This window comes from Cheilinus undulatus, linkage group 19, assembly GCF_018320785.1.
Source record: "Cheilinus undulatus linkage group 19, ASM1832078v1, whole genome shotgun sequence".
Classification (NCBI taxonomy): domain Eukaryota; kingdom Metazoa; phylum Chordata; class Actinopteri; order Labriformes; family Labridae; genus Cheilinus; species Cheilinus undulatus.
This window is the reverse complement of record NC_054883.1, coordinates 5,935,259-5,962,470: the sequence shown is the minus strand read 5'-3', so window position 1 is coordinate 5,962,470 and position 27,212 is coordinate 5,935,259. Positions and strand designations below refer to the sequence as shown.

The following is a 27,212-nucleotide window of genomic DNA, read 5'->3' as shown; positions in this document are numbered from 1 at the left end:
ACTTGACTGAAGCAAGGCCTCCTCCTCTTCAGCCTACAGACAAAGGGAGTCCTGCACTACGTCCGTGTCAGTCTGCTCATCCCATTATATCCACTCTGCTGCTCCCAGTCATCAGCTATGACGAGCCTTCACCTGAGATGACAGGTGACTGTCCTGAGGCAGCACAGCGCCCAACAGGGGAGCCTTAACCTGCCAACTATCTGTCAGTCCCCCAAAACCAGCTCTGTCATGTCATCTCCTCCATGCCAATCACAGTGACACATCAAGTTTGTGTCAGGAAACAGTGTTGGAGATTACAATCTAATACAACATAGCCCTGAGCCAATGGGAAGAACCAGGCAATTATTATGAGACACAGACGAGAATGTAAATGTTGGCAGGACACATGCAAATAATTATAAATATAATATCCTTTCCTAAAGCTTCAACTTTAAGTTTAATTGCTTGTACAGCATAATGGAGAGGTGAAGACCCAGGAGGAAACATTTCTGAGGACATGACAGAGTCGAGAATCAGGCCAAAAGATTTCATTATTAAAGTATCATGTAAGATTGTCCATTAGTGCCCTCAGTGAGGGGAGAACACAGAGAGGATGTTAGGCTAATTCTAACCAAAAATAATTCATACAAGGTCGTAGTATTTGTCTGATTGAATTTACCATCACAAGATAGTTTTTACCAGTTAGATTCTGGATGCCTGCATATGGTTGGTTACAATAATAACAATCAACTAGGGCTGAATGGTTTGCAAAAAATAACCTAATTGCAATTTTTTTTCCCGATATTGCGATAGCAATTTAATATGCTTTTATTATTAGATGACTCAACTTTTGCATTTTTCAAAAAATTCAAGCAATAATCAATATTATAACCTACATTCAGTCAGGAACACTCATCAGACATTTTACCGTTTCATTGCTAAATGGATATATCCTACAGCTTTACTTGGCAGAGACGGCTCTGCTCTAAAGATGCTACCTGGGTTAGTCAAGCAGCATGCTCTGACTTTCCAGGGAGTGCATGACTAGAAACCCCCATAAGGATGGACACATAAATGTGTATTGAAAAAACTGAATTATTTCAGAAGCAATTAATCCACAGTAGCATGAATCTGAATATGAGGATGCAACAAGCTTTAAGCTATAAAGGAGGCGGCTGGGGTGGAGGAGGTGAAGCTTGTGAAGGTGCTGCAAAAAAATGAATGTATTAAACTGCTATTCTGAAATATTTCAAGTTTAAGAAATATTGCAACTTCAGCTATTTGTAAATTGCAGCAGGCCATATTGCAATTTAATCTAATTTGTGACTAATTTCCCAACCCTACAATCAACATTTATATAAAATATTCCAGAGCCCTGGAATCCTCAGTAAGCAATATTTTGAAGCATTATGGCTAAAATAAGAACGTGTTTCTATTGTTTACAGAGATTAGCCAAAGAGGATAAGAAAGCCTCTTTTCTTTCCTTTCCCAGAGCAGACTTTTATAGTTTGGTTCCACTGTTTTCAAAGACTTTAGGGACACATAATATTGGATTTATGCCAATACCTGGTACGCAGAATTTTTTAAAATTAACTTTAGCTGATATCAGTATCAGTATAGATATATAAATGTAGTTTAGACCTCAAACTTGACTACTTAAAACATAGTTTTGAGTTTAAGGAATGAGAACAAACAAAGAAGACTCTAGCTGACGTAGGTCTACTGGTCCTGCCATAAAACTCCAGAAACATATTCAAACATACCACTGACATCTACAGCTGATATACCAAATGTAAATATTGGCAGAAATGTTCACATCTGCCAGGGAAGAAGCTAAAAAGCATAGAGTAGCTAACAACCAAAGGTGTTCCTCTGCAGTTTGGCATCTATATAGGTAAACATGAATGCTTGCTGCTCCTTCAACTAACAATTCAGCAAAACGAGGTGCTATTAAGTTCCTTTTAAGCTCCCTGGGAAAGGTGACAATCACAGATAGTTTCAACTCATCCCACAGAAATCTCTTTTTTGCTTGACAAGGGGACTGCAAAATGACATTTGACCTGTGGTTTGTTAAACCGCTCAAAGCTTACACCTGGAAACAGTAAGGTTTTATGATCTTTATAAGGTAATAAAGAAGCAATAAATCTAGTTTAATGTTCATATTACAACTGTGATTTCCAATATTACTTGACACTTAGAATTTTATATGTTATCAGAGCACACCAAAATGGTAAATGGTACATTTTAGGGCTGAACAATTTTGGAAAATAATCTAATTGCAATTTTTTTCTTTAATATTGCAATTGCAATTTGATATGCAATTCTTCCTTAACTCTCTTTGATTCCTAAGAAAGGACTGAAAAATTATTTGAAAACATCTACTTCTGCTGGTTTAGACTCGTATTGCAAATTGGATATGAATTGCTGCATTGAAGGGGTTTTGTCATTCTTATATTTAATAAGAAAAAAGTACAAAAATGAAGGTAGGATTTTTTATAGACTATTCTAAAAAAATGGTACTTGAATGATTTCATGATATGCAAGAAGCATATAAGGCGCAACCATGTACTCGGTTGGCCTGGGTTTGAATCCAGCCTGTGGCCCTTTTCCGAATATCTCTCCCCATTCTCGTCCCATTTCCGACTCTATCCACTGTCCTCCTCTGTCAAATAAGCATAAATAAGCATGAAAAGCTCAAAAATAAATCTTAAAAAATGCTATTTCAGGTCAAACAAATATTGCACCTTCTGCAATTTGAAAATTGCAGCAGGCCATATTGCAATTTAATCTAATTTTTGATTAATCGCCCAGCCGTAGTACATTTACGCAGAAACTTCTTATCCATATTCTGATGAAAACATCCTCAAACACTCTACTAAAAGGACTCTGTCTTGAGAAAGCTCTGTCAACTAATATTCCCATTTTGAGTTGAAATCTTGTGTCTGGATATTAAAGGACTAATCGATGTTTTTAAATTTCATTTATTCTGAGTCACAGAAGTGTCAGCTCTACTGTAGCTTTGAGAAACAAGAATGAACTCTGTTGTCCTCCTCTGATTAGACTGTGATTCATTCTGCAATGGTAAAGGTTGCTCTGACCTAGCCCTGTAATCGCACATTTTTGAATGTGAGGAGGGGGAAGCAGCCTGTGCCATATGGCTAACGATCACAATAATAAATCAATTTTAGGCACCCCATCGTAATTTATTTGAGAGATTATGAATTTTTACATCCGGTTGTTTCCAGTTTGTTGTCAAGGCGTTCCAGGACACCATTTAAAAAGTGGCACTGAGGAGAGCGGGCAGAGTTTTAACCAACTGCTGGGATTTTACATGGGACTAATCATGATGTACTGATTGATTGAAGCCCTGTTATCAGTGGACACTCTCTCCACCCATATGTAAATGAGTAACCTTTAGGAGGGCTCCGAGTGGCAGCAGTGGCAGATGGGCAGTAACTGTAATGGGGTGGAGGTTGGCTTGAATAAATATCCCATGGTCTGGAACTTACCTAGTCTCTACAGCATCAGACCAGGCTGAATGACACAATCCACAACAATCTGAGACACAATACTACAGCAATCAAACTCATGCAGCCTGCTACTAGGAATCTGATACTTAGCAGTTAAATAGTGCACAACTATTTGTATTGTTCATCATAGTCTCTATATAATAAAAGAATAATAATAATAATAATAAACTTTATTTGTATTGCACCTTTAAAAACAGAGGTTTACAAAGTGCTTTGACAATAAGCAGAATCATAATTATGACAAAGCATCAAACACAAACATTTAAAATATTAGGAAGAGAGAAAAAAATATAAATTGAAACAGCAAAAAGCAGGATAAAAACAACTAAAATTTGTACAGATTAATAAGTCAAAATACAAAAATTGAAATTCTAGACAGTGAAGGATATTAATCATAGTCATAATAATTATAATAGTCAGGTAAAACCGATATAGCAGCAAAAAAGGACATAATAAATGAAGGGAGCAGCTCTAAAAACCAAATAGGAGAAGTGGAGATATCGCATTAAAAATCAATAAGCATAAAATACAAAGCCGAGAAGAGCAGACATAGAGGTTTTAAGGACAAATTTGACAGAGAAGTAGAAGATCTAAGAGAGAAAAATGATAAAAAAAAGAAGACATTAAAAGACTGAAGACAACATCACATAAAAGCAAGTCTATAAAAATAAGTTTTAAGAAGTGATTTGAAAGATGTCACTGATTCTGCATGCCTCATCGCCTCAGGTAGGTTGTTCCAAAGTCAAGGCGCCCTGACAGAGAAGGCCCTGTCACCTTTAGTCTTAAGCCTCGACTTTGGAAGGACCAGGAGGTCCCCTGCCTGGGAACTTTTACTTTGAAAAGCGCAAACCAGATGTGCTTTCATACGGTTTTCCTTTACCTGAACATGTGGAAAAGGAAAGCCTCATAAAGAGTCGAAGTTTGGGGAAACAGATACATTTTAGCTTGTGGCCTTCATCTGGTTGATCAAGAAACGGATTTCAAAAATATTCTGCAGATGTGGACATAAATATTTGCTACAACAAGGTAAATATGGCTCTGTATTTATCATTTTTCTGTCTAGGTTGACAGATAACTGCTCATGGTGCAAATAATAAATAGAAGACACCCAGTCTGAAACAGCCGTTACTGCACAGGAACGGCGAGGAGCGCTGCAGAACTGTGACATCACAGCGCCAGCACGGACCAAGCCATGGCAGCATCCTGGTGAGTTTATAAACTCAAATTACTCAAAACGCAGATATCTAGTGAGTTTTTCAGTTCAATATACATATGAGAGATACAAATATCTATCCAACAAGATGAACTTGTCTGATCATGCAGGGTTCCTGTTAAAACCCACTGTAAAGGATGTATGCCAACAAAGCCATCTGTAGGGTATCGCTGTATGCTTGAGAGAGAGTGAAGATGGAGAGGAGGAAAGAACTGAATGGGAAAGATAATTCAGAATCAGTGTGGAGAGAAAATGATGTAGGAAAAGAGACAAACAAGAGGCTAAGGTCCCTCTGCTCTGGTTTTGGCTACACTGCAGCACACAGAGCAAATGAAAGAGCACAGACTCAGAGCCCACTGTGAGGCAGAGGTGGAAATGTCCATTTTCCCCTCAGCCTTAAATTAACATGACAGCCAGTAGCTTCTTGGTAGTGCAAAAGTGAGTGATTAGTATTATCGTTTAAATTGTAATTTGGCAGTTAATTAAAGTGACCTTGGTTTCTATTGCTGCATCTGTAAACGGGTAACTAGAGTGCCGTTTCGTCTCTCAGCCGTCTGTGAGGCCGCTGTCACTGGGGCCCGTTACAGGATTAAGTCACCCCGGTGACAAAACCAAATTAAGCAGCTGTCACCACCTACCTTCAGCTCAGAGCTTAAGATGATCAACTTATGACCGGTCAGGGAGCAGAGCCTTTTCTCCCTCCTCCCATTATCATTTTATAATTTCCTGATTACTTTTAATGTTTCTTTTTTTCCACAGTGTCATTAAAAGCTAAATGCTAAGAGCAAACTGCGTGAAATCATCAGAATCAGGTGTTAATGTTTGATTGAAAGTCTGTGACAACAGCTTTAAAAACCCAGTGGGGTGTGTTTAACAATTAAATGTGTAATTTTGAGTGTGGAAAGTTGTTCTTTGCCTTCTCTGAATCAGATTACAGCGTGCAGAATGAATAATGTAACACAAATGCAAATGTTTGAGTTTGAGATGTTTAACATTCTCCAAACATTCAAACCCTGAGGGAGAGATCGGCTATGACGGAGGTAAACTAAGGTAGCATTCCCATACACCAGAAGGGGACTCTGCTCAGTAAACATGAAGATGTTGTGATGCATTTTTTATACTGTAAAGTAAAAATAACACAACCAGGATATGAATTATATACACATGCATGCCCATCATCCTTAGGGAAACATTTTCTAACAATATTTTAATTGCTGTAATCCTGCATATGACTAACTTTAAAGGACATACAGCATTTAAATATTTCATGATCTTACAGTCCTCATCAGCTGCCTTTATGACCTCAGTTTATCATCTTAAATCAGTGAAAAATACAGTGGATACAAAGAATAGAATGAGCACTTATTATCAATTTTAGAGGTTTTATATGATGTCTAGAAATTTTATCTACAGAATTTTTAATCTCAGCCTCTTAATTCATCAGCAACCGTCTATGTTGACAACCGATCCTTTTTTAAGTACAGCATTTATTAACCTATCTATCCTCAAATTTACTGGCAAATTGATAAAACTGAAATATTTGGGGTAAAAAAATATTCTAGAGATTATTACTAAACTAGTGAGAGGACAATCTATTAAGAATGTACTGAAAGGGTAAAATGTAGAGTGGCTTCGAAATAATAAAACACCTACACATGAGGACAAAATCATTAGCCCCCCCAATTAAAATGTAAGTTTTTCTCAAGTATTTCCCAAGTGCCGCTAAACAGAGTGGAGGGTTTTTAACACAGTTTTTCCAAACATTCTAGAGTTATTTTGGATGCTTACATTGTTTTACTTTGCACACAGAAACATCATTTCACTAAAACCAAAAACTACCACAGTCAATATTATTAGCCCCCTTCAGAACTTACCTTTTAGTAGAGCCATAGCAAAAAAAAACACTGTTAGTCAATGATGCGTCTTAACTTTGCAATGCTCAAAGCTTGCAAAATCAAGTTAAACAAGGGTTATTTCCAAGTTCACACAGAGTATAAAAGCCACAGAAAGGGGTTGAGCTGTCACTTGAGAAGGCACCATGCCAAAACCAAAAGAAATCAGTTTAGACTTGTTGATGCTCACAAAGCAGGAGAAGGATCTACAAAGTTATCACAGCGTTTCCAAGAGTCAAGAACTGGAGTTAGAAGTAAAATCAAGAAATTCAATGAGAGCCACACAGTCCAGAACAAGCCTGGCAGAGGTAGGAAGAGAAAGATTTCAAAGACTCTGGAAAGAAAACTAGTGAGAGATGTGTCTAAAGACCCCAGAACAACTGAACTTATAATTTGACCCTGGTAGTTTGTTTTTTGTGGAATATTTTCATCTCTGTGTGCAAAGTAAAATTATTTCAGCATCCAAAATAAAACTAGGATGTTTGAAAAAGCTGTGTTTAAATTCTTTGCTTTGTTCAACAGCACTTGAGAAATACATTTATATCAATGACATTTTCATAGGACGGCTAATAATTTTGTCCTCATGTTTAAATATAAAATTTCTGAACCTTTGCATTGTTTTTAAAGCACCTGTTAACTTTTTCTCTTTGTCACAAATCACAACAGTACATGATGTAAGGAGGTTTTGACAATGGCATCACATATGACTCAAAACTCTAAAGAAAATCCTTGTAATGAGGTTCTTGAACTCTTTTCATAATGCAGCTGAGGTTTTAACAGGTGGCTGACGCTGTGTAGGGAGGGGAGGGAGTGTGTGCCAGGCTTCAGTGGTGATTGTGATGGGAGGGGGCTCACAAAAAGACCTCATGATAAAACAGGCCCATGCAGACTGACAGCAGGTAAATTATATGTCAGAAAGGTCTGCATTTCAATTCTTGCATATTTTCAATGGGCAGCCATGAAAAGCTTCCCTGCATCTCTGCCTGCAAACACACTGATTCAGCGCTAACTGTTTTTGATTAAAACGTCACTAAGGCTGTGGGCTCCTTTCATCTCTTGGGGCCCAAGCTGTCTGTCTCCTGAACCCCATCCACCCCCACACGAGTGGGGTCCGGCTTGTGACATGGACCACCATTTATCTACTCAGAGGATCCTGTCATATAATAAGCCTCGTCTCCAGAGAGCATTTAGCCTGATAGGAAAAGCTGATTGGGACAAAAGGCCCAGAATCTCATTCAGACTCCTGCAGTAGCAGGTGACTGCGGAGGTAAACACATTTCTCTGGGGAAACGGAGGAAGGCACAGGAGGAGTGAATATAAGAAAGACCATGGAGGGAAACAAGGGTTTAATCATTGGCATGGCAGCTACTGCTAAAGTTTAACTCCAATGGATGGGGAACAAATTCCCATGAGTGCTATTTGTCACCATCATTACCTGAAGATAAACTGACACATTATTGAGTTGTTACAGTGTTCCTCAAATAAAAACAAACTCATAAAAAGGAAGTAAGCGTATCAGGTAGATGGATGTGGCTCTCTGCAAAAAGAGAGGCATGAACCGGTGTCACAAACGACTGGGTGTGTAGATTATAACACTTACCCACAGCAGGCACATGAGGCGGCTGTCTTGTTTGGCTTTGTTTGTTTGTTTGAGCCTGAGAAAAACAGAGAGGAGAAGGCAGGATGGTCAGAGCGAGCAGCAGCTGTATCCACAGATGCTCATGTAAAAACATCCTTATTCACATGTTCCCCTCCACTTGTTTGTTTCCTGGTAATTTAGCCCTTCAGCAGATGAAAAAAACGCTGCTTTGTTTTCATACTAACAAGCCAATTAGCAATCATTACACATTTCTACTCGGGGTGGCCTACAGGTGTAAATTGGTAATGATTTAACAAACTAATTGCTAATCTCCAGTTCCTCTGTATGCATGTGCATGTGAGAGAACATCTGTATGTTAGTTAAAGAAGAGTGACAATTTCACCGAAGGTTAAAATCCTGGGCTTCAAATGTACTCATCTTCCAACATTCACTTTGGTCTGTTTCCTCTGTGTAATGATATGAATGTCCTGAGTGGGGAGAAGCGCAGGGAGAGAGTAGGAAGTACAGTTGGGAGGTGGGAATTAGAGCAGACAGGAGGCATTGACACCAAAAGAGCTGTAAACGGTGCTCCTCGCTCCCCAAGGACAGTCTGTCAGGTTGTGATCACCGGTAACGCAGCCATCAGAGCAAGACTAGTGGCAGGGGGGAGCAGGAGGAAGAGAGGGGGAGACAGTCCATGAAAAAGATAACACAAGTACCCCTTAAAACACCTAGGAAGTGACACCCAAGGGGCAGGCATAGCATGGGCACAGAATTTAAACGCATTAATAAGAAAACTTGATGGTTTATAGATTCAGGGAACACAAAAGCATGTAGTCAGAATTGATGTTAAAATATGAATAATGATGCCATAACAATTCTTGTAAAATCGTCTATAAGGTTAGAAGATAAGAACTTAAACACTGGTACATTAAAAGTAAATATAAGCGTAAATATTGATAGCTTGATAGAAGTTATGAATGCCTCCTCTTGATCAAATTGCTGTTTGTTATAACACATCTTGTACTTTCAGTTTAGTGCTGAAAAATCTCAATTACAAATTCAGGCTCTGCAATTACCAAGCTACTTATAATTAGCTTAAAAGGCTGCAGTAATTTTTGTACTGAGTATTACTTGAAAGTTTTTTTGAAGGCCTTTAGGTTTAAAATAGTGCAGCTACTGAACTTCGCACAAGAACCTTTATTTTCAAAAACGAAAAAACTTTGACTTTTGGAGAAATATTACATTATTTTGAAATCAGTACTTAAAAAAAAAACCTTACAGTTTCGTATTTTTATGCTACTTCAATTTGTATGTTTTGAGCTGACAAATACACACTAAAGTGAAACCATTTCTAAATTATATGGTAATCACAATATGGTCCAGTTTAATCGCAATCACACATTGATACCAAATTGTGCACTAGTTTAGTTTATTTAGTTTCATTTTTTGGTGTTTTTTTTACCTAAAAGTGTTAACCCTTTTAAACCTACAGGATCACCGGCGCTGATCTCTATTTTTAACCATGGGTAAAATTTTACCAAAATGAGATAGAGCAATAATTCTTTTTGCATATAAAACCGGAGTAACACTAACATTATCACACATTCAGTGTTTTCCAGAGAACTGTTTCCTTCTAGAAACATCCTTCCTTTTTTCCAGAAATGTTTTACAAAGCACACACATCAAAAAACAAAACAATAATATAATCTGTGCTATAATTGTGTTGTTTTCTTGCTGGTCACGAGTCGCTCTTATTATTGTTTCAGCATGGTTTTCTGCAAACACATGTACACTCAAAAGTATCTGGCACACTTTTACTTTGTAAATACTTTATTTTTTTAAAAAGATGCTGTCTTTTTGCAAATTGAGCACAACTTCATTTTATTTTCTTTTTTGCCACAGTTCATAAAGATGAGTGTATTTCAAAAATGAAGTTCTGACCATACTCAAAATATTTTTTTCAGTTTATTTATTTATTTATTTATTTATTTTGCACTTTTGAGCAAATCAATTTGTTACTATGGACTTATCACATACATATCATTAAATCCTGGGTTCTAAGGGTCATACTGATGTAGAGCCAATTCAAATACTCCAAAAAATGGCACTACAACATATAATAAAAACGTAAAGATATGCTCTGGTGGACTCGTTGTATAGCAGGTCATAAAGGGTTAAACTTGCCAACTACAGCACTGCCATGCTTCAGGTTTTTTTTTCTACATTTTTACCTTTGTCAAAAACCTTTGCAACTGGATTTTGATACACTAAGAACTGTTTACAACAGAATTATAAACCTAAAAGCTATGCTTCCTACAAAATCTGTTACAAGGTCCTGTGAGCCAAATTTTCATCAACATTTATCAATATAATATTTTGAGATTGTCTCCAAACTAACAGATGAACAAACCTGGTTGATCGTGTATGAGCTATAAGTAATTTTTTTTTGGTTTGTTTGCTTATAGTGAGTAAAATCAAGCAATACTGAATAATAAAAGAATTAATTTTTCATTTTAAGTACATTTCTGGACAGGCACATTTAAAGTAGGGCTGGGAAATTAATTGCAAATTAGATAATTAAATTAGATTTTCTAATCGCAGATGGTGCAATATTTCTTTAGCTTGAAATGTGTGAAAATACTGGTTTAATACAAACTTTTGCAACAGAGATTTTACTCTCTACACATAATGCAAACATTCAAGTTTCTTTTTGTAGCATGCTTACAAAAATCCAACTTTTCTAGTTCATGTTTATGTTTTTCTTGATCAAAATGACATTAATATAAAAATGATCATCCCTTTTATGTGGCAATTAAAATCAAATTTGATACATGAGCCAAAACCACAATTTAGTTGTCTTTGAAAATCCTTCACCCCTAGTTTAATTTATCTAGGATGTGCTGGTTATAATATAGAATGATTTATTGCTTGTGTTTATTGAACAATATATAAGATGAAGAACTTAGGAATAATCACATATTAAATAGCAATCACAATATTGGGGGAAGAAATCGCAGTTAGGTTATTTTCACAAATCTTTTAGCCCTAATTTAAAGTGTGGAAAAGAATGTATACTAATATATATAAATTGTTAACAACTGTATTTTTGTCTTTATTGTTTACCTCAAGCACATGATGTTGCATGAGGTAGGCTGTAAATATAAACTCACGTGAAAAGGTGCAGTGAGTATTTGCCTTCTAAGGACCACATTAAGGATGTATGTCCTCCTCTCTGCACCATGTTCATGGTCTCCCTCCGTGCACTGTGTCCTCATTTCATATGCAGGTTCATCTGGCTCAGGACAGCGCGGCCCTCACTGTTGAGTGGCCCAGCAGAGTCCCCAGGGCCCGGCCCTGTGTTTGAGGTCCTCAGGGGCCAGCCCCCTACCCTTTTTTACCTGCTTCAGTTCATATGTGCAGCTATGGCCGCCATATGTGAAGCTGTAGGAAAGCAGATGCTGTTTTTCCATTTGTGAAATCAAGTTTTTGGAAAGCAGTCAGCACGTTGATGGCCAGAGTGGAGTCAGTGAGTGTGATGAGGTGAGGGCAGAGAGGAGGCAGCAGGCTCAGTCCTACTCAGCTGAATGCTAACACTGCAACGTCTCATTACCAAAGAGAGGATATGCTGATCTTGCAAAACTGTGACTTGGCATGATCTTGTGTGTTAGCACTTGGATAAGCCATTTGAGTACATACAGTACAGAGATACACAGGGAGTGTTGATGTGGACCTGTCTGTATCTGAGCAGTGCCTTTGTCAGTCATCTGCTGATGCTGATAGACAATACGGGGGTGAGGATGCATGTCAGAAAAGAGAAAAGCCTGAATGAAATGACAGACTCTCTTCCTCCGCCTCCATCTCTCCCTGTCCTCACACATCTCACCCACAGCATCCTGGGAAGCCATGACAAGCCTGACACCTGTCAGTCACGCACTCACAGACAGGATGGAGAGGACAGCAGCATACACAGCTCCACATGTTACAGCAGCACAGCACTGAAACACACTTTACGATTCATCCTCACACACAGCAGGCACAGCAGTGTGGCTGCAAGTTCGTAAATGAAAAGCAAATTGTTTTCATTCAGGCTTGTTACAGACACAGAGAACAACATATTACCGATAAATGAATGACAGTAGCTCAATCTCATTATGTGTATTGGTTTATCAACAGCCTGAAAGCAATAATCCATAAAGAAGCACAACTTATTATGTTTTAAGTAGTGCTGACTTGAAGTTTGAAAGGTTAGACTTCACACAGTTAGATGTCACAGCACTGAAACATCAGAGACACCGACTCCCTCCTGGCGACAAAATTCATTAACAAACCTGATGTATACAGCACACACAGCCACAGTTCAAATGGAGGACATAAATTTCAGCCCGTGGGGTATGGCGGTCACATTACAACTAATCAGCCGCTCTCCTCATACCCTTCTGAAAAAAATCTTCCTCTGTCAAGATGGGTGGGGGCAGATAAAGGAAAATATGATGCTTTATTTCTAATCAGCATAAATTACCAGCATCCATCAGGTGAGGCTCAAATTAAAATCCTCATCTGACAAAGCAATGGGAAGTGTGTGAGCTCACTCATGAATCAGGGTGATTTAATCCAATCATAGAAAGACCCCAAAGCCAAAATTTCTTCTCTGGATCAACCCGATTGCCCTTCGTCTCATTTTCATCATTAGGGCTAAGAAGGTAACATTTGGATCTGAGATTCAACCAGGATGAAACGTTACATTTTTGTCTTGTCAAAGAAGTGTGACCCACCAGTTTTTATCAAATTTTTCAAAGCCAAAGTATCAAGTGTGACCAAGTATTTTATTCCTACAAAATCACTGTACATTATGACTGCAAAGATCCCTCAACAAAATATCTATAGAGATGCATTGTATTGGATTTTTGCCCATATAGCCTACTGCTATTTACAAAATCATTCTAGTTGATACCACTATATCTAAATGTAGTTTAGACTTGAAACTTCAATCATTTAAAAACAGTTTAAAGTTTGAGGATGAAAAAGTTAACAAATTTCAGCCCTTAAAACACACTGTAACCTCCAAGTACATACAGTGAACACGCTGCAAACCGCCAGCGAATCATACTGCGGAGCAAATCACTCCCTCTCTAGTCAATGAGAGCATTTCCACAGCCGGCGCTCCAGTCCGGCAGCGGCACCTGCCTGGACCAACACTTTGCTCCGCTTGGTTTGAGATACACTGCAGGTCTATTTTCAGCGCCGGCCGCTGCCAAACCACATCAATACCCGTCGATCAGAAAGCTCCAGAAGAGGAAGTCAAAAGCGTAGAGTATCTGGTTCTTTCAAAATACAACACAATGCACAGACTCCTTGTCATAAATCATCATTATATCAACATTACATCACATCCTGCAGCAAGAGCAAAGAGTCACCAAGAGGTCAGTAGGTCACAGAGCTACAACGACGCCATTGACGAGGAAAAGTTAACTTTTATGGATATTTAGCAAAAAGATTTTACATAAAAACACAGATCCTTTAAGCAAACATTAACCTTTGAACTTCCTAATCTACTCAACCAATGGCGGAAGCAATAACATCGTGGACTTATACCTGAAAGGATGATAAACTAAGCCCCAAAGGTAAAATAGTCTGTGTTGACATACTATTCCTGCGTGAACTCACAGTTCTCCCGTGATCTCTTCCTGCTGATCAGGGCTGCGTGCCACGGCGCAGCGCTCTAGACCCGCTTCCAGTGGGCGAGGTTGCTCACCTTCGGTTGGACCAAACCCGCGGCGCTTCGGTTGCACGGCACAGTCATCCTATGTTGAAATTGCGGATAAGTGTGAAGAATTAGGGGTTTGACAATCCAACCATGTTTATTGATACATCTACTGGTTTATTAATTTTCCAATCAGATCTACAGAAAGTCAAAACATTGATCTACACCAGGGGTCATCAACTCCATTCACACAAGGGCCAGCTTTTTCTTGACAGACACTGTAGGGGTCAGACATTGAAATAAACTGAAATCAATATTTTGGTCAAATTAACATTCTTGAAAAAAATTTCTTTTAAAAATGAATGGAAGCTTTTCACAGTATTCTTATCACCTCTTATATTCTAATCACCTTTTCTGAAGCCAGCCACAAGGGGGCGATTGAGATATTTTAGCTACATATTTCTGGAGCCTTCTTGATGTCTGTCACTGACTTTGATGCTAATAAGCTGTGCCATGATTGGTCAAATACACATGCATGAAACAGATATTTTGTGTAGATTCTCAGAAAGGAAAACTGCATTCTCAAAGAGCCTTAAAAATGCAGATTCAATCAACACAGGAATGACAAGTAACCTATTGTTTCCAATGCCAAATTACAGATATACAATACCTATTTTCTCTTTGTTTTAAAAGTAGCTAAGTTGAAGATTTTCAATTGTGTTTCTCAACGATATCTACTCCTCTCTTGTCTTTCTGGATATATTTCAAACAGAGACTATGGCAGGGTGGGCCTCTCGCCTTACTTTTCCCACTCTGTCTGCAATTCTTATCCATACACAACGCTTTATGAGGTTTTTTACAGACATAAACCACATTTATCTTGTCATGGCTGAAGTAGCCCAAGTGTTGACTGATACAGGCTCTGCGGATAAGCAGATATTTAAGTTTTATGCCTCCATCCTGTAAGGCCATTCATAACAAGGAAGCATCCGTTAGAATAAGACTTTGTCCTAACCTCTTCATTTACCAAAATCACGACTGTAATAAATCAAAAAATAATTTTAAATTCATCCCTGTAACATCATTAGCCACAGATTTAGTCTCATTTAAATCTCATAATGCCTTACAAAACTACAAATGAACTACTTGCAAAAATGAAATGCTTGTATGTCAATGAAGAAAGGCTAAAATAGAACAGAAATAACAGTTCAAGTCCATGTGTGTGTAAATGAGTACAAGAAAAAAAGAAAAACAGAGGCCAAACATATTGATCATGATTATTAAAGGCTGCAGGAAAAAGCACATATTGGCGCTGCAGAGGTCAGAGCACAAGAGTAAATAAAATGTTGATATCTAAAATGTTAGCCATTATAAAATTAGCTTATTTAACCACAAATGCCGCTGTTTGAAACTTGAATATTTCATTGTATATATCGAATCATATCGAGATTGTATTGTATTGTACGTCCAGCCTCAAAATCCACTAACTTATTTGTTTGTACATCCACATTTACAGCTGATATAGGCGGTTTTTATAGTCATTCTCTGCTGGTACCCATACTATTCTTTATGTTAATTTCTGCCAATAACCCTAAATAATCTTACAGATTTTGTTCCAATATGCCAAGAAAGTATACTTAGAAGGCTTCACATTAATCAAACACCTTCATAACTGACGTGTAACCCTCATACATCAACTAGATTTCTATTATGGACCACAGCCTATTAAACTGTGGTACTTTGTTAAATATGAAGCTTGACTTTCCTAAAAGCATCATTAACTATAGAATTAGATTCAAAGCACTTAACTCTGCTTTTTGTGTAGATTATAACAAGTTTTCATCTGTGAGCAGATTTGAAGATGTTTCTTTAGTTATAATATCGAGATATACTCATTAGTTAACCCCTACTGAAACAAAAACATTGGTGCATCCCCTGAATTTGACCTTTAAGTCAGAAGCTAGCTTAACAGGTTTTAGCAGCTGTGCTACGCACTTAAGCTAACCTACTAAATAACTGCTAACTTAAGATCTTAAGCCCTGAAATTTCGTCTTTACAAATTACGGATGATTCGTTTTACATGTTTCATGCTCTATAAAGGGTGAAGAATGAGAGGTTGTTAGCTGAAGGCTTACCTTACTGCGCTCTTCTCATGAGGAGTTCTGCGTCATTTTGAAGTATGCGCCATCATGATGGAATTAGTAGCGTGACAACAAGCCCAGCAGCTTCAAACCGGTATCACGGGAGTTTAACAAGCTCTATCCAGACAGCGGAGGAAAAAGTCCGCCTGCACCGCCAGGAGTTCGCACACCTGTGGGATAATTGGCTAGCCATGCCCACATCCGGGAACCGTGGCTGTTAGCGATGGGAATTCGGGCTCCCTTTTACTCCACTTCTGCCTGGTTTATTAATAAATGAAAATACCATGTAATATATATAGAGAGAGACAATTTTTTTTTCCAAATATACTGTCTCCTGAAAATACATAGTGGGTCAGATGAAGTCTGTTCACTGGCTGGGCTGTTCAAAACACCTGATATAAATCAATGTTACAGCATCAAGTGCTCTATCACCAGTGGTAGAGCAGCCTATATCGGAAAAATATGCCACAAAAACTGGTATAATTGAATTAAAACTGATATAACAGGGATTATCTAACCTATATTAATTTATACCTGCATAGATTGAACTCTACTGCATAATCCTAGAGAAGTCAGACAGGTTGTAGGCAAATAATGAGGTTAATTATTTCATGAGTCAAGCTGCCCATAAAGGGGTAAACAGAGTAAAGCTTACTGGGGCCCAGAGTCATGGAGGAGCCCATGGCAGTGAGTAAAAACATGTCCCATCTTAAATCTAAGCAATTATTTTCTTTTATTTTAAACATTAGTACCCATCATTGCTTATGGAGGCAGAAAAAAAAAAATAATAATTTTGTTGGTTGCCCGTATCAAAATGTAAACTCCCTATTCTTAAAATAGCTGAGCTTTAATTTCTGCTGTTGGGTGTATTCAGCCAGGATGGTAATGTCAGAGTGTATAGCCAATGACAAGACCTGCTGCTATTTTATTTATTTTCTTAGTCCACTCCAAATCTGACCAGTCAAAATTAGTTTTGTACTAAAATCAGGATAAAAACATTTTAATTTGTTTATACAAAAGTCTTTTGGTTAACTATAGCATTTGTAGACCCTTTTCCTTTGGATTTTACCAATAAAACAGTTAAAGACTGGGTTGTTTTTTTGTCTTCAATTTATCTTTTTTTTTTTCTTTTGAGAGAGTAAAAGGGGCCTCAGCTGTTTTAGATATCAGTCAAAGAAAGAGGAGCGATTTGGAACCACTGGATCAGAGTGCTGGTGTTGAAAGGGTCCAGTCCTGGGCCTTTAGGTGGCCCTGTCATTTCTACTGGCAGGCCTGAGTTTAGTAAGTGTAAACTAACTTGTTGTCTGTGGTCATTGCTGCTGTTTGGGGTTGGGGATGATTCTAGGCCTTTTCAAAATAAGATATGTAGTATGTTGTTTACAAGCAAATACATTTTGAGCCCATGTAGATGTAGCTATATGAGCATTTTTATGCTGCCTAGTATTGAATTGCTGCTAAACAGAATTTGGCATGCAGTAAAAATAAAGAGTCAGAGTTTCAGTGTTAACTCTAACCAAACACTTTTTCTGTGCACTTCATAAAAGGGATTTACAAGGGAGCCAATCAATACTTAAACTGGGTGAACATTTCAGTTTCTATTATAATATCTCTATTTAAAAAATCAAGTCCCAAAGGAAATGTTCATGGCCTTAAAGTTCATATATTTCTTGGCAAAATCAAACCAATTCAATTTAGGTTCGTTTTTAGTGTTATTATATTAACCTTAAGTAATATGACCAAAGCACCCATGTCTCTGTAGTACATTTCTGCAGCCACCGGTGCCAGATTTAAGACTGGAGTCACAGAGACAGGACACTATGTGGGTGTGAAACCTAAGAGCTCTTTTACTGCTTTTAATTCAACTTACAGTGCTAATTAGTGTAATTGATCTAATTATTAGTTAAAGTGCACATATTTAACATTTGTAAAAATGTTTAAAAGTGGATGATTAAGAGCACTCCAGGACACCTCTATAAAACAGAGAGACTACAATGGAACTTGTCCAATTAATCAAATACGCGCAGCAATTAACTAAGTGAGTGTTTAAGAGCTGCAGCGTAAGAGAGGAGAATCGATTTTCTTTAGAGGTACTCAGGTCCTCTCATTTCATTAGAGCTAAAGAGAGGATGGTGGAGAGTCTGAATGCAGATATAACATGTACAGTTAAAGTGCATGGAAATGGACAGTTATGTGCTGCCTTTAAGTGGAACTTGTGAAGTCAGAAGGTAGTTTCATGAAGTCGTGCACCTGAAGCTTACGGAAAACTTTGACTTACCATGTGATGATGATCCCACAGAAGGCACTTAAAGCACCTGTGAATAACAGTCAGTCTGTGTTGATTTAGTCGCCCCCCCCCCCCAAGGGACAAAGTAGTACCTTTACATTTTTTGCTGCCATCGTCCTGTTCTGTATACATGTGCTTTTCTTGTTTGTTTTTCCAAAGTAATCTCATCCTGCTTTCTTAACTAGCAAGTGTATGACTCGTATAAATTTGATCAACTTTCTTCTCTTGACACCTACCCTACAGCAGCTTTAGACATTAAAATGAACTACAACCACAATTCCAAGAAATTTGGGGCACTGTGTTTAAAATGTAAAGACAAATAAATGCAATGATTTGCAAATCTTATAAACCTGCTATATTTATTAATAATAATGAACACTGGTCTTTTTTATAATAGGGTGAGTCTTTATTATAACATTCATGATTAACACTGGTCTACTATAATAGGCCACAACAGAGAGGAAAGTGTCTTGAGATAACTTTGGTCCTGAATTGGCACTAAACAAACAATGATTGATTGACTGATTGATTGATTGATTGTGCCTTTCCAGATGTGTTAGGTGCCCACGCCACAGGCACTAATGTAACCCTGTACCATCAGAGATGTAGGCTGGTCTGCAGGACACAGCATCTGTGGTTTCCAAAACAAAAAAAAATCTCAAATTTTGATTAATCTGACCACAGAACAGTTTTCCATGTTGCCTCAGTCCATTTTAAATGGCCCAGAGAAGACGGCAGCATTTCTGGATCATGTTCAAATACAGTACAGCTTCTTCTTTACCTGATACAGCTGGCATCTGCATTTAGTGAACGGTGCTGACATCTAGTTACAGTGCAATGAGTTCCATTACAGAATCATGCCTGTTTTTAATAAAGTGCCATCCGAGGGTGCAAAAATCACCAGAATCCAATGATGACCTTTGGCCTTGTCATTTGTGCACAGAGGTTTCTTCAGATCCTTTGCACCTTTTCATATTTTGTACTGCAAATGGTTGACGATTCAAAGACGATTCGCATTGAGAAAAGTTTTCTGATATGTTCCACAGTTTTAAGATGCAGTTTTTCACAGGTTGGTGAACCTCTGCTCATCTTTACATCTGAAGGACTCTGCCTCTCTCTCTTAACTAATCACTTGCAAAACACTTGTCTACTTGTCTTTTATTAGTACCACTTAATTTTCCAGCCTTTTGTCGTCTCGTCTGTTTTTTTGACTCGATGAGTTGCTGCCATCAAATTCTAAATGAGCTCATGTTTTCCATGAAATGGTAAAATGTCTCAGTTTTAACATCTGGTATGCTGTTTATGAACTACACAGCATAATTGCATTCTGTTTTTTATTATTTACTCAGCATCTCAACTTTTTTGGAGTTGAAGTTGTATAAAGACATGACCATCTTTGTCGCTGATGGTCATGTTTGCTTTTGGCACTCATATGGAGGCACTTATATTAATTTTGTTGTGTTAAATAACCAGCTAAAAACTTCCTACAGGAGCTTTAAAAAGCAAATCTACATAACAGATAATGACGACTTGTGGAGAGATGTAAAACCGCACTCCTCCTCTTCTGCAAAAGACAATATCCTGGGTTTATTCTGAACCTTGTGGCAGGAAGTTCAAAGAAAAGAAACACATCCAATCAGGACAGCCTTGGAAGCAGCTCTCCATGCCTAGATTAGTTTTATTGAACAGATGGCGTTTCAATTTTGAACTTTTGCACTGGTGCAAAAAAAAGCTTGGAGAGTCAGGCTGTTTTTCTCACATCACTGACAGAAGCTGCGCATCAGATGAAGGGGATGTGTGAAATAGCATTCCCAAGCATTTGTGTCTCCATGCTCAGGACACAGACACACAGAGACACAGACACGGTGCGGAGGATGGACCATGCTGCTCCATCAGATGTTAAAACAAAAAAATATCAAAGGAGAGCGGTTCAGTATGAGCCCTGCACTGAATATACAGCTATTTTATGGTCATGAGTGTATTATACTCTGTGTTATCCTGTTGGTTTGGTGTAATTCATGTGTAAATGTGTAATTAAATGAACAAAGAGAGGCAAATCATGGGGGTCCTGTCAAATCAAAAATAGAGTACCAGTCAGTTATTTAATGTCTCCCTGCCACCATCCGCTCCTATTGCCCCACATTAGCAGCATCATGTTCTCAATTTTCCCCCAGTAGCATTGCTCGTCCTGGCAGCCAGCTCGCCCACGCCGGCACAAGTCGAGAGGACAACTGGAGAAAGATCACAGTTCAGGCTCAGTCAGACGGAAAATATGGAAATCAGGCGGTGGACGGACGGACCGCTGTGTGTTCCCCCTGTTTCAGCAAGCTGCCACAGTTTGACTGACAAACTGACTTTTTGAGGGGCCCGTGCCCATTCCAGTCAGAGTTTATTGAAGGTGATTTTGATCTCCTCCATGAGGCCGCAGCAGTGGTGCTGCCATCTGTCACCTTGATTGCATGGCGGCCTCTCTAGGGGGAGCGCCATGGCTCCTGATCGTTTACAGATTGCGCTGCTTTCGCCTCCATAAGGGCCACATGCACAGGGCCAGATGGTGAGCATACACGCTTATTATGAGTCTTTATCTCTGTGCAGGAAGGAGTGGAACCATTAGGCCTCCCTCAGGATCTCCACTCCTCTCTGCAGCCATGCTGTTCCTCCACAAATACAGTCCTCTTCTTCAGCTGTCACTGGCCTACTACAACACAAAAAAACAAACACAGATCTACTCAGGGCATGTGATGGTTGTGTTAATACATCTGCACACATACACACATAGACTCACACTAACACCTGTTTGTAATCCTGAATAATAGGAAAATATGGCATGTGGCAAAATGTTGGGTGGGGATGGTTTTACTGACAAGCATTGTCTTGGTAACACGCTTACATGTAATAGACATGTTTGCATTAACGTTACACCTTTACACCTTATGTCGACAGTTTCCTGCAGCATCAGGGCAAAGGCCGCGTGGCACCACACAGGCAGCGATCGACACCGATAAGTGCTTCCAAAGAGGCTTCATTGAGTGTGCCTGGAAAATGTCATAATGAAATAATCAGAGCTGTGCAACAGAGTCTGTGTGCACAAATGTGCATTCATGCATGAGTGTGATTCAAACAGATCAAGCCTGGTATGAGACATTGGCAGGAGGCTGTTGTCCCTATCCCTGACATATGTACTGCATGACCAGGAGGGTGAAGAGTATGTTCAGGATTAAAAACTGACATGTGTAACGTCACCACACATTTGTCATGCTCCTTTAGAGTCCTAAAGTTCAGTCACTCTAACGCTGCTCACTGTTTGGTAAACTGTGAGGTTTTATGGGGAGGCAAAATGGAATTCATAATTATTCAGGCATTTACGGTGTAATGCTTTAATGAGCGTTCACTAAGCTCTTCATGAGAGGTAATATCCCACTTGATCAGAGATTAACAAAGAGCATTTCAGTGCACGCTTTAATGCAAAAGGCTTAACTGCCTAGTGCATGGCTTCATTTCTCTCAATTACATCTAATCTAATGTTTGGATTCCCTCAGCAAAGATGCACTATTCAAGCATATAGCTGACCTAATGAGAGAAGTAATGCTCCCTTGCATAAACAACCCTGACTGCAGCAGATCTAGTTAAAAAAAACACACAATTCCTTTGTGCGGGCACAATAAACGCCCTGAATTGATGTTTGTTTGTGAAAGGAGGAAGAATCAGTAGATCATACAGCATGCTCTCTCCATTGTCCTTTGCTGTCCCTGATTTTCTGTCCTGGGGCGATGCGGCAATGTGCTGCACTTTTAGGACAACAGCCGGTTATCTGCGAGGGTAAGCCCCCTCGTCAGTCTCCAGCACGGTGCACAAACTGACATACTCTATGCCAGCCTGTGGTCACATTTCAGCTCAGGGCAAAGCGGAAACGCTGCGTGGACACAGTCTGCGGCATCAATTTGGCAGAAAAAAAGGCAAAGCAACCAGAAATAAGCACTGTTAATAGATCCTTACATTATTTTTTTTTTCAATCTCAGTCATTTTTAGCTACCGGTACACTTAAAATATCATTACACCTCAGCAGCTCTATGTAATCTGTTGCTCTACTGTTTGAGATAGCATTAACCCTCAGAACTAGAAATGATCCCCAGTGATCTGTTGGTGTTTTTACTTATTGATACACATTTAGAGCCCCTGTGATGGAATTTTTAGTTGGTCACAATTAGGTCTGTACCTAAAAAACAACACTGTCACATACTCATTGCTGATATGTCAGTGCAGATGTTACAGAATCAGTATGGCATGCTGTGATGCTAATTTTGTTAACATCCCCTAGCCTCAGGACCCACCAATATCTCTGATGACAAGTCACAGCCCACATTTCCAACATTTTCCACAATGCAGATTTAAGAAAATAAAAATGTTAGTCTAAACTTCTTGAATGGAACAGAGTTTAAAACTGGACAAATCGACATGTTTACATCCCCCTTTCCCCATGATAACATGTAAATTTTAGACAACTTTCCAGAGATCTTGAGAAATTATTTCATTAAAATGGTAAAAGCGGCTTTTTTATTGCAAGAAAAGGAGAAAAATAAGTTGAAGTATTGATAAAACATTTAAATTGACTCATTATCACAATAAAAAAAGAGTAAAATAAATGGTAAGGTTGCGTGTTCTTCATAGACTTATGCCACAAGACACACTGGCGACCCTCTGACAACTGCTCCACGACCCACTTTTGGGTTGTGATCCACCAGAGTAGTGATACTCAACGTGTGGCTCTGGAGCCATGTGGCTCTTTTGTTATGATTTGTGGCTTTTTTATGTCTTAATTTGAAATGTTTAAACCTTTAAAAAGGGAAACTTTGACCTCAGAAATTTTCCACTGTAAGTAGCATTAATCAGTTTGTTTCCCACACTTAAACAGCGGGCTTCAAATGTCAAACTTAATTGTCAACCTTTATTTTTGTCTATGTCTCAATTGCCCTGCACTAGAGTACAGTTAACAAAAAACCAATAGGCAGCTGTAGACTCTAATACCCGCCTTACACCAGAGGACTTTGCTAAAACTCTTAAAAGACTCTAAAAAGACTGACATCTGAGACCCTCTCACATCTAAAGACAATCTGTCTGCAAGCCGTTGAGTTTTTAGTCTCAGACTGAGATTCTGCAAAGAATCTCTGCAAAGACTAGATTATGATTCCTTTTGAGATTATTCCCCATCATGCATCTGGTGGAAATTCACAACACAGAGAAAAAGATGTAGAAGGAGATGGAGATCACATTTGAGTTAATATCTCCAATGTTGTTAAATCATTTATATCAAGTAGAATGAAAAGGAAAGTTAAACACCCAACACCAACTTATGCAACAACCGCAGAACTATCCCGGAAACGCTTCAGAATAAAAGCACCATATGAAAACGTGAGTCTCCTCACCACGGAAACAAACTGATCGGGCTTTTACTTTGAAAATCCCAGGGGCGGTGTCCTGTACATGTCATGTCAGCCTGAATGAATTGACAGACAAGGCACACAAACACACGGGTGAGCGGACATTCAGCAGCTCTAGACTGATCTACACTCAGGTTCATCTTTTGAAGATTGAAGTGAATTAATGCGCTTACGCGTAACACATTGGTGGTGGACAACAGTTGCGTCACTGAGAAACCCAATTTGCATACAACAGACTTCAGACCGACGACAAACACATTTGATATTACCTTAATGCCAAGTCTGAAGAAAGACTATCTTAAAATGGCTAAAATTCAGTCTTACACCTAACAGCTGAGACAACAGGAGAGAGCTGAAACTTTAGCAAGACTCCTATGATTTTACTCCGACTGTCAAATTTTTTACTGTGACTTTGAAATTGGGGGAAAAGTCTTAAGGTGTAAGGCTGCCTTAACCTGATGCAGATTAAAACAAACTAAAAGTCATACAGACAAAGTCTCTCAGACATTTGGCTTCCAGCAAAAGTGGAAGCAACGATACTGGACTATTCCAGGTTTCTTCACACACAAGAAACTTGGGAGTTGGACATGAGCCGTACAAAATATAAGCTGTACAAAACAAGGTAAAACACTGCAGCAACAACAGCATTCATCTAAGAAAAAACACCATCTAACTTCTGTGTTAACAACAGCTAGGGTTGCTACAACAAGGTCCATGCCATCAAACCTAGCTCTGAATCACACCACAATGCATATTGTTCATCCAACTTCTTCATATTCATTATATTTATCCAGATATTCTGGTGTTTAAAGCATAGTGAGTGAGATTTGAGCTCAGTGCAAAGGCATTTCCAGAGCTTCATGCTAATAGTACAGTGCCTAAGTTACATTTTTTTTATATGGTTGCATCATTTCTTGGTATTTCCAAACTCCATACAGCCTGAATGTTACCCAAGTGATGTCCATACTGCTATTATGTTTTGAGTATTCCATTAAAGTGGATTTATTGGGTTTAAACATTGACCTCATAATGGCACCATAATGTCACCACGCTAAATATGAAAATAATGACTCATGAAAGAAGGTCAACGGGGCCTTCAGGGGGTGTCCTGTGCAGAGCAGCACCTGAACCGGGCCCAAGTACAGATCGGTGGGGTATCATGGAAAATGCCACAAGCGCCCAGCCCTCACAGGCCTGTCACAGACTGAAGGTGTCACCCAGCAAACAGCAGTTAAATTAACCTCGGTGGGCTCCGACCAAACACAGCCTGCAGCATGCCAGCACAGTCCAACTGAGCCCCTTCTTCATTCACTGCCCAGTCCAGTGAAGCTGTGGTGCAGCAATGTGGGGCTGTGGTTTCAAGAGAATGAGGTGAATGTGATGTAAAAATCAAGCTGGATATGTTTTAATTGATCATATTGTTTGTACTGTCCTACTAGTAGTCTTCTTAGGTCACATATAGCAAGGTTAAATACAAAATACATTCAAATGCTTTCTTTATTTGTGACCTTTTCTCCATCTATGGAATCATGTCATCCCTGTGACAGTCTGACTGATCGGCAACCTACCATATACTTTATGCCACAGGATGGGACATGATTATATAGTGATGAGACTTACAGTTGTGAGTCAGAGTGTTATGTGTTATTTAAAAATTGACTGGTTAGTTTGTACATTCTGTTCGGGCCAATCTGCTCTTTGGATGACGTGTTTTGGCAGCAGCCTCCAATGACAAAGGACTGAGTGAATATCCCGATGGACAGCGCGGACTGGTGCTTCCGCCACACACCCGAGCCAGAACACAGCACATGTGGTGCACTAAGTGCATTGTATCACTGCACCTACAGAGTATGTGGAATTTGAGGGTTATAGTTTCCTTGTTCGAGGAAACAATTAAAAATTTCTATTAGAGCTCCTGTGAGGAACTTTTGCATTGATTCTGGCGCCCCCTATGGACAAAACAGTACTGTAATTATTTTGCTGTTACTTATCCTGGATACTGACAGTAGAAAACATTTAAAAAAAGGCAGTTCCTTTAGATTGATATCGAGTCACCTGCCTGACACCTGACCTACCCCACTGCAGCAGTGCCTGACGGATAAGGTAACAATAAACACATAATCAAAACTGTCCCAGATGTTTTTATTTCCTTTTGTAAAGAGAATCTGGACATTACATTCATTAAAAAAATGAAAAATAAAAAAAGGAATCACATTGCAGACATTACAGACCAAGAATAAATATATTGCATAAATATATTGGAGATTAAGGTCAGAGGTTTAACCCAGGATCAAATTATGTATCAACCTGTTTTAGAAACAGTTAGCTAACAGTGGCTCACTTAAGCTAGGACAGCTTTAGCAAAAGCTAACATAGCTCTGCTAGTTACGTAATTAACGTTACTAGCCAATGTAGCTGAGCTAGCTTGATTGCCAAAATTAGCAGAATAAAGTAGCTATGTAGCCGCTACATGAGCCTCGCTTTAGCCACAGCAACAGAGCTGTGTAAGCTACATTTGCTGTGCTAGAATGTTTTCAAGGAGGATGAGCTTTGTTACCATAGGTAGACTGTGACTAAACTTAATTAAAGGGGCAATACGTAAGTTTTCTGCTTTCACACCTTCCATTTTTGAGTATATATTGGTGCGCACTTTATCCCGATGTGAAGAATGAGGCTCTGTATTTCTTCCTTGTTTGCCTGTATGAGCCTGTTGAGTCATTTATCTATAAGGAACTCGGGCCGAATTTTCCGCGATGTGATGTGGGGTGCTACGTAGTACATGCACCCCCCTGCTCTGTTTCTACCTGGCTATGGTTTGTAGAATGGAAAGAAACGGCAATGGAGAAGGCTGCTTCCACGAGTAAATGACCGGCTAGTGCAACCCAAACATCCAAACAAACTCAATGTAAAAAAAAAAAACAATATAATTTTATCTGCTGAAGCCCGTCAAGCTAAACGAGAGCTTGGCCGACGCAGGGGGAAATTGAGGGTAAATGTCAGTGGAGGATTTAAGAAACAGAGGGAGCTTCACCCTGTGCTTAGGATAAATACCGATCCAGAGATGGCCGTCTTTCTTTAGAAAAGGTGGGGCATGATTTTGGACCACGAAATACAATGTAATGTTTTATGTTCGATAAAACATATGCTAAATTATGTTAGCTTGCTTACGAAGATGCTATCCAAACAACACTAACGTCACGTTCCTCATTTAGTGTTTAATTTTGTGACTTCACTTACCTCCTCTGTATACGTGGCGCCAGTAAATCACATTGGTCTGGGTGTGTATCAGCTGATAAACCGGAGGCTCATTCATGCGCAAGGAGTGCACCGTTCTGGACAAGCAACACAATGCTGTTGTAGTTTGACTAATGGCCGGCGGTGTCATTACTCTGATTTTTTTCTAAGAGTTACATAGCCTCTTTAAACATTTTGTAATTAGGATTTGCAGGTTA

The 27,212-nt window shown here is 38.9% G+C and overlaps 1 long non-coding RNA gene across 2 annotated transcripts in view; it reads right to left on the bottom strand.

Annotated features, from left to right (window-relative positions):
* The window catches only part of LOC121527432, a 67,099-nt gene extending 50,908 nt beyond the window's left edge, over positions 1-16,191 (bottom strand). For both annotated transcript variants that reach the window (XR_005993400.1, XR_005993401.1), the window contains exons 1-3: positions 16,033-16,191; positions 13,861-13,997; positions 8,215-8,269 (exon numbers count right to left, since the gene is read on the bottom strand). This is a non-coding gene — a long non-coding RNA (uncharacterized LOC121527432). The remainder of the gene's footprint in view (positions 1-8,214; positions 8,270-13,860; positions 13,998-16,032) is intronic.
* Between the last annotated feature and the right edge of the window lie 11,021 nt (positions 16,192-27,212).